Source organism: Sorex fumeus, unplaced genomic scaffold (genome assembly GCF_029834395.1).
Source record: "Sorex fumeus unplaced genomic scaffold, SorFum_2.1 ptg000063l, whole genome shotgun sequence".
NCBI classification, from domain to species: Eukaryota; Metazoa; Chordata; class Mammalia; order Eulipotyphla; family Soricidae; genus Sorex; species Sorex fumeus.
This window is the reverse complement of record NW_026606120.1, coordinates 76960076-76969286: the sequence shown is the minus strand read 5'-3', so window position 1 is coordinate 76969286 and position 9211 is coordinate 76960076.

The following is a 9211-nucleotide window of genomic DNA, read 5'->3' as shown; positions in this document are numbered from 1 at the left end:
CCCTCAGGACCGATGGTCACACAGACCCCCGCCGCCTCAGGGTTCTCGTATCTAGTGTCAGCTGGCGAGGCAGAGGGAGGTCAGCGGGAGTCTGGCGCTGCGGTGTGCAGATCTTATCACTCCCATGTAAGAACCCTCCTCCCCCTCCCAAAAGGACAGACGTGGCAGAAAATGATCAGGAAAGGCCAAAAGTGATGTCGGGGGAGCATGTGTGTGGAGCCGCGTCAGAGATGGCCTATTGTACCATGTGAGCTATATGGGGTCTGCCTGCTCAGGAAAGAAAACTCTTGCACGAGTGAAACTAAACAAAAATCAAAGCTCCCGGCTTTCTCCCTCACCCAGTTAGAACCCTAACTCTGGGTGTAAGCCTTGGGGCTCTGGGTGATAGGTGCACCAGACCAAGTGCGAGAGAGAGAGAGAGAGAGAGAGAGAGAGAGAGAGAGAGAGAGAGAGAGAGAGAAGGAAGGAAGTGAAAGAAAGGAAAAAGGAAGAAAGAAAGAAAGAAAGAAGAAAAGAAAGGAAGAAAGAAAAGAAAGGAAGGAGAAAGGAGGAAAGAGAAAGGAAGGATAAAGGAAGAAAGATAAGAGAAAAAAAGAGAAAGAAGGAAAGAAAGAAAAAAAAGAGAGAGAGAGAGGCCTGGGTAGAGCTCCAGGGCAGAGCACCTACCTTCCTGAGGCCCCAAGCCTGGTGCCCTGCACAACTTCCCCCCAAGATCATTTCAACAACAAACAGGGGTGGAAGGACTAAGGAGAGAACTCTTTTCTTTTATATTGAAGAGAAATAGGTGGAACTAGGGAGATGGTGTGGTAGTCAGATGGCGTGGTGTCTAGCACCTGATCTGGGTCCATCCGCGCTACCACATGGTCCCTGGAATTGCTGGCTGCCTCCCAGGGGGCCCTTGAGCACTGCACTCCTGGGACTGGCCCTGGAGCTCCCGAGTACTGTGGGAAATGGGGCGAGGGTCAGATCTGTATCCTTGGGCCCTTCTACAGACCACGGGTCCTGGGGGTTGAGGATCCCTGTGGGACCTCCGGGGCTTGGAAGCCCTCATGTCAATGAAGGAAAAAAGAAACGCAAGAAATCATCTAAAGCAAAGGAGGCGCCTTTCTGCCTTTCTGTTTTTCTGAAAAGTGAGGGTGCAAATGTAATTACTGCAAAAAAAAAAAAATCCTGCCTCCCCTGAGCTGCATTGTCTTCATTTCCTGTTGTAAACGTTAGCTTTCCGTTTCCCTAACCTATGTCTTATTACTTAGTCCAAGTTCTGTAAACAAAAGATGGCTCTTTTGTTAATAAAGGAATCTGGAGCATAAACTAACCATCCTCATTTTTCTAAAACTTTTTTATTGAATCACAGTGAGATAGACCCTTACAAAGTTGTTCATGATTGTGTAGTATTCCAACACCCATCCTTCCACCAGCACCAGTGTCCCCAGGATCCCTCCCATCAACTCCCACCCCCTGCCTGCCTCTACGGCAGTGCTTTTCTTCTCTCTCTCTCTCTCTCTCTCTCTCTCTCTCTCTCTCTCTCTCTCTCTCTCTCTCTCTCTCCCCCTCCTTTTGGGCATTGAACCATTCTCAGATTTTAAATTCCAAGTTTGGAGGTTGTTGGGGTTTTTTTCAGGGTAAACAATCTATGCCAATCATAATGAAAATGGCAAGAGGAAGGGGTGGGGAAGGCCCTGACCCTTCATCTTTTTCATTAAGAAAAGTTTGTTTCCCCATGATATCAATAATGGATAAAATTAGACAGTCTAGAGGGGGGAGGAGGGACCCAGGAAGCAGGACTTTGTCAGGATTTAATCTTGAGGTGCTCTGGGCCAGGTGTGGGCAGTGAGCAGAAATGGCATTCTTGGGGCCAGAGTGATAGTATAAGCAGGAGAGTGTTTGTCTTGCATATAGCCAGCTCAGGTTTGATCCCTGGCACCCGCAGCCTAGCCAAGAATAATGCCTGAGCACTGAACCAGGTGTCAGCCCTGAGCACCATCGAGTGTGGTACCCAAGCCAAACCAAACAGACAAAAAAATTACTTACCAGGGTGGGAGCAATAGCACAGTGAGTAGGGCGTTTGCCTTGCATGAGGCCGACCCAGGTTCGATTCCCAGCATCCCATCACTGCCGGAAGTAATTCCTGAGTGCATGAGCCAGGAGTAACCCCTGTGAAACACCGGATGTGACCCAAAAAGCAAAAAAAAAAAAAATTACTAGCCTTTGGCTATGGACTTCAGTCTTTCCCCTTCATGAAAGTCAAGGGGTGGGACTGAAAATTCTAAGCTTCTAGTTCCGTTCTTGGATCTCCTGGTGACAGCTGCCAACCTTACGTACTTCCTCCCAAAATTCCCTTTATTAACAAAACAAAAGACTTTTCCAGAGTGTCACTCAGTGGTCTAACACATGTTTCATCTGTGACAAGGCCCTAAGTTCTAGCCCAGTCACAAAAATAGATAAAACCCCAAAAGGTAGTATCATTCTTCCCCTCTTACAGATGAGGCTATCAAAGCAGAGAAAACTGAGAAAACCCCAAAGGTAGCAGTGGTGGTGGTAAATGTGTAATTAGGCTCATTCTCTTCCCTTTCCCCATGTGGGTATCTGGCTCCCTGGCTGCATCCACAAGCTGTACTTCTGGTGGAAGGAATGCCCATCCCCGCTTCACTGACTTCAGCTTTATCCGCACAACCTGCTTTGGTCAATAGAATGTGAGCAAAAGTTTGGGTCTTGGTTGAAGTTTCAGAGTGGTCACATGACTCTGCCATGGCTTCTTTCTCCCTCGCCTCCCCCCCAACCCTCTGCCTGTGCTCCACAATAACAAAGACACGGTTGACCTACAGTCAACCACAGCTGACCCACAGCCTTCAGAGATGTCAGTGAGGAGATGAAAGTTTCCTGTTGTAAGCCCCTTGGATCTAAAGGTCATTTGTCACTGCTGCACAATCAAGTGAGAACTGACCATTCCAGGGATGAAGCTGGGATTCGAATCCCGGCATTTGACTTCCGGCAAACTCTCTCCTATGGCCCCCCAAATCTCCTGCCAGTTTATCATAAGCTACTGCTCACAGCCCCTCACACCTAGATGACTATATACGTGTCACACCAAAAATGTCTGAAGGGGACGTCTCCATTACCCTGACACTCTGAATCTTCCATTTAGAGTTGCTGTGACCCATCCAGTCACTCATCTCCCTGGGGCAACTCTCTTTGCTCTGCAAAACCGGTCACCAAGCTGCTCATTCCAACTCCGGTGCTTCATTCAGGCTATCACGTTCTTTTACATTAGAGTCTCCAGTAACTCTGCTCCCTGATTCACTCCTCAAACTCCAAGCCCTTCAGTCACCACACACAGATCCAACCTCTTTTCACCAACTTCAAACCTATCCACAGTTTCCCAATAACTCTCAAATCAAATCCCAAACTCCTCTGCCTCCCTGGCTCCTGGGCCATCACCCCTTCTTACCTCTCACCTACCCCTCAATCCCTCCACTCCCACCACAAACTGCTCCAGCCCTACCCACCCCTCACACGTCTCTCTCTCTCTCTCTCACACACACACCCTAGTTCTACAGGGATTTTTCTCCCACTCTCTTCAGTTCATTCCCTCCCTTTGTGATGCTCTTCCTAACGGGGTCCTCTGGAGGACCTAGGCATTTCAGAAGCACTTGAGCCAACAGCTCACAAGGAACACAGAGGAAGTGGTAGCATGGAAAGATGTCCCTCTTCGTAATGGCTAAAAAACAGGTTCTCAACAATAGGCCAAAGCCTGCCAGCAGGCAGTAGCATGAGTCAACGTCTTCAGTCCACAGAAGGAAACCTCCCTTCATATGAGAATTGAAACATCCCCAAGAGACACAGTCAACTAACTCGTTGAGAAAAGTGTGGTGGTGAAATTCAAGGTACACACACCCATGAGTGGAGTGTTTTCTGCTATCTCTGGAACCCTCTGTTCCCCCCCCCCAGGTTGGCTGTAAAACTCCTCAACTTTCACTTGGGCACAGCTGCTGGAGGACAGCAAGGCCACCTGTGGGCAACTCTCTGATGGGGTTCAGTGATGGGGGGGAGGGGAGGAAGACAGGGGTTCTGAGAATGTGACTTGATGAAAATCCAAACAATCAAGGACTCCCAGATAGTAACTTCAGTCCTGGGTTTTCCCTTCCCTGATAAAATACCAAGAACAAGCCTGTGGGATAGACATGGAGAGATGGAAGGGAGCTGCCGTGAGTAGAGAATCTCCTCAAGTTCAGGGCCCAGGAGAGCCCAGTGCTCCAGAAATCACCCCACCAGACTCTGAGATAGATGCAGGCCTTTCTGACAGCTTATCTGTTCAAAGAGAACCTGGCAGGATCCTCCCTTTCCTGTCTCAACCACCCAAGTACCACAGTTCCAGAAATCAGGAGAACCCATGACACTTATTTCCTTTAATTGGGAGAAAATGTTTTTCAGTTAAACTTTATGTATATTCCTCAGACAGTGCAGCTAATCTCTCCCTATTCCCATTGTCTGTGGTGTCCTATCTTGGCCACTTCAGCAATAAGTTCTCCCATGCTCCTTCTCTCAGTGGTGTACATTTTCTGTCCCATTGAGAGCGTCAAAAATATCTCCTGAGCAACAAGCTGCAGAGATGCCTCCAGTCCCCAAAGTAACCATCCAGTTAAAAATTTAACTCCAGCTGTATCACCCTATTTAAAATTCTAGAATTTGCAGAATGCCCTGATCCCATGCCAGGCTGTCTTAACCAGGGCACCTTGGACGGGCGCAGGTTGAGTTTCCCTCCCCACCCCAAGCAGAACCCTGGTAGCCAAAAACTTCCAGAACCCAACTGCCACCATGCTCAAGGCCACCCTCCACAAGCTTGGACAAACCTCACCCAAGTGAGAACTGGCAGAAAAACCCAGGTATGTGGTCCTGTGACTGAGATCTCCAAGCCCGCTTGGATGGGAACTGGGCCTCCTCCCCCCAGCTCCCCAGTTTTCCAGTAGCTTGGCAGTCACACCCACAAACTGCCCCCAGCACCATGTAAACTTAGCAACAGCCAAGATCCAGAAACTATAAGCTAAAGTTCCCGGAAGAGAGCGGCACAGAATTTCCTGGAGCGCTCAGCTGCTTATATCCTAGCCCACTTACTTACCAAAAGTAGCACGCATTTGTTTGGTTCTAACATACTTGCTTGTATTCTCTTATATATATGCTTAAATGGCTCCAGAATGAAATACAACAACCTTCACACACTTCCTTCTTATTGTGGTGGGAAGGTGCTCGGTGGTGGAATTGGTGTTTGAATATTATCTGCAATGAACTATTGTAAACTACTTTATGAAAATAAAATATATAAAAATTCACAGTTACAGTCCTCCCGTTGTTCATCAATTTGCTTGAGCGGGCCCAGTAACGTCTCCATTGTGACACTTGTTACTGTGTTCGGCATATCGAATACGTCAGGGGTAGCTTGCCAGGCTCTCCGAGAGGGGTGGAGGAATCGAACTCGGGTCAGCCATATTGGCTGCGTGCAAGCCAAACGCCCTACCGCTGTGCTAAAATTGGAACGATACATATAAAAACTGTAAAAAACATTCTAGAATTTCTGGAGCTGCAGACATCTCATACTCTACGCCACTGATGTACCAAGAGTAGCAACACCACACTTGAATGGGTGTAAAGTAGAGGCAACCAATATTGATTAAAAAGAAAAAAGGTACTAACACACAAGGCTCAACCTGAAAGAACATGTTAGTAATCTCTTATAGAAGGACTTAATGGCTGCAGAGTGAGATATAATAATCTTCACACACTTTCCTCTAAGGAAACTTTTTGGGATCCCAAAAATGGATTATTCATAACAAGCAATACAGAGTAAATTATTTAGGACCTGCTTGTGGAGCAGGCTTGGGTGGTGGTGGGAAAATTCAAAATAATGGTGGTGGGATTGTTATTAGGATATTGAATGTAATAAATTATTGTGAATAAATTTGTAAAGATAAAATTTTAAAAAGTTAAATAAAAAAAATCTCAGGACCAAGACAGCTCTATGGGCTGAACACACACTTTATTGAACGAAGTCCAGATTTCAGCACCTCATCATTTCTCAAGCACTACTGGAAAAGACAACCCCCCCACACCAGCAATCCCTGAGCACAGCCAAGTGAAATCCCCCCCAAACAAAAAGAAAAACAAATAAATACAAGTATCTCAAATCCATACTTCTCTAAGGCCACCATCAACCCTGATAAGTATTATTCTTTTATTTCTGTATTTCTATCCTATGTGTTTCTTTTAGGCTATCACCACAATTTCTGATTATTTTCTTTATTGTTTTATGATTCATTTGTGTGGTAAGCTTTGCAAGTGGGGAGAAGAAATGGGATGTGTCTTTCTGATCATTTAATTTGTAGGCGTGATACCTGGTACATAATAAATTCCTGCGAGTTTTTGAATGGATGAATAGAGAAAAGTGTGGGTAGCTGGATGAATGGGTGGATGAACATATGGATGAGTGGATGGATGGATGGATGGATGGATGGATGGAGAAATGGGTAGATGTAGAGACAGGTAGTTGAATATATGGGTGAGTGGATGGATGGATAGGTGGATGGGTGGATGGATGGATGGATGGATGGATGGATGGATGGATGGATGTAAGGACAAGTGGATGAACATATGAATGAGTGGATGGATGGATGGATGGATGGATGGATGGGTAGATGTAAGGACAAGTGGATGAACATATGAATGAGTGGATGGATGGATGGATGGATGGATGGATGGATGGGTAGATGTAAGGACAAGTGGATGAACATATGAATGAGTGGATGGATGGATGGATGGATGGATGGATAAATGTGTAGGCAGATGTTTAGAAAACTGTAAACTTAAAGTTACCTTCTGGCATATCAATTCACAAATGCCTTTTGCTGGACAAGTGTGCCCCACAGGGGTAGAAACTCTGCTCAGAATCTGCTTAGACTCTCCAGTTGTAGTCCAGCGAGTCTGGCAGGCCAGGCTCTGGCCCCCAAAAGATCCCTCTTAGCCTGAGCTCCATCTCAACAGTCTTTTCCCTTTGACCTGCAGTCACAAAGAAACAACTTCCAGGACACGACCTCTGCAGCAGCAAGACAGAGACAGACCTGATAAGAGGTTTGAGAGCAGTTTATGCGTCTCTGAGGGTGATGCTTAATAGCTGGAAGGTGACATCAGGGTCGGGACTAATATCCGATTGAACAGAAAGAGACATGACCTAACTCGTCTCTCACCATAGGCCTGGCTGCGAGAGCTTCTCTTTCTTTATTAATTTCCTAACCGGAGCTGCTGGCTCAGGACTCCAGCCTGTCCCTAGAGCTGGGGCCCAGGGCAGGGCTTAACTCCAGCGTTACTGGGAAGGGAGCAGATGCAGCGGGGTCTGAGCACCCCCATGCAGGGTGGCTACCCCTGAGTCTGCACTGGTCTTGCTCAGAGCCTGGAGGGAGGCTTCCCCTCCTATCCTGCAGATTTGCCAGTCTTGGAGGAAAAAAAAAAGTCTCCAGAGGATTCCTTCAGCTCCAGAAGGAAGTATGCAGCAACTTCCTCAAACTGCAGGCTTTCCCTGTGCCTGGAAAACCATGGTTTTATTTGTCTTTTAAAAGGTGATTTAAAACCAGTTTTCCAGGAATGCAAATCCCATATAAAGCTCCAGGCACAGCTGACTAGAGAGCTGCAGGCCCACATCTTAAGCTGACCATCTGCCGGGGGATCTGCCTCTTCACATCTCCTCCTTAAATATTCTCTGCATTGCAGAGAAAACATCTCTTCCTCCTCCTCCTCCTTCTTTTTTATTTTTTGTTTTTATCTTTTGTTTTTTTTTGTTTTCGTTTTTTGTTTTCTGTTTTGGGGACCACACCTAGCAATGCTCGGGAATTACTCCTAGCACTCAGGAGACCAAATGGGATGCTAGGATCGAACCCAGGTCGGCAGCATGCAAGGCAAGCACCCTATCCACTGTACTATTGCTCTTGCCCCAAAGATCCCATCTTCTTATCACCTCTGTCCCCAGTTCTGCCACCACAGAGGCTGAAACAAAGACAAGGAGAGAAAAATACAGAGAATTTCAGAGGCTGAAGTTCCAACACCCTGAGTCGAACCCCTGCTCATTTCCCCACTGGGTCCACACACCAAGGCCCCAAGGACACCCAATGACAGCAATTCATCTTTACTACCTCCCTGCATCCTGCCTGGCACACACCCTCCTTGAAAACAGGGCTGGGACTCTGTCGCACGGACCCTCCCAGGCTCCAGCGAAGGCCTGACAGGACGTCCAGGGTCGACCTGACGCATCCCTGCGAGGTCTTAGGGAGGCTCTTCGCCTCATGGTCCTCTTGCACCAGCCCCCTCGCCCTCATGTGACTTCCCTCAGCACCGCCCTTAGGAAACCCACTTCTCTTTCCTAAATGCCGCCGACAGCCCCCCACGACTCAGACCTGGGCAGAAAGCTCTGCTGCTTCCAGGATGTGGGAGCAGGTCCAGCCCTTCACCCTCAGCTCTACCCCCCAAACCATACCCACCTCTTCCCTGAGAGACCAGCAGAGAAGTCTGGGAGGGCGAGGGTCCAGAGGTGGCCGAGTGCAGTGAGGCTGCGGGACCCCCTCCACCAGGACTGGGATTTCTCTGCTCAAGAATTTGTGGCTCTTCTGGGGGCTGCGGTACAGGAGGCTGCGCCTTCATCCCCCAAATCCCTTCTGTGCGTCCCCGGCGGATCTCTGTGGAGCAGATGCCCGTGGAGGGGGGGAGGACACAATGCCCCTCTTTGTTGGGGGGATCTAGGCCTGCAGTCAGGGAGGAAATCAGACAGCGTTCCTGACGGCAGTCTCTGTCTGGGGTGTCTGTGAAATATGGGCCAGAAGGGCTCCTTCCCGACCAGCCCCCAGCCCCACTCTGGACAGAGGGGACAAAGCCTGTTTGGAGAGAAATGATATATGACACCCTTCCACCTCCCCTGTGTCTGATGGGGGTTCTCAGGGCCTGAGGGAGTTCAGGATCACTCCTGAGAAGTGTGGCTATGCATGCAAGCCTGTATACATATGTGCATGGTGGTGTGCATGTGTGTGTGCATATGCATATGTGGGTTTGTGTGCATGTGTAAAAATGTGTATAGTTGGAAACCCAGATATGTTTATGCATATCTGTGTGTATAGATTTATGGGCATGTGTATGGATGTGTGGGTGTGCATAGGTGGGTTTTGCGTGAGTGCATGTG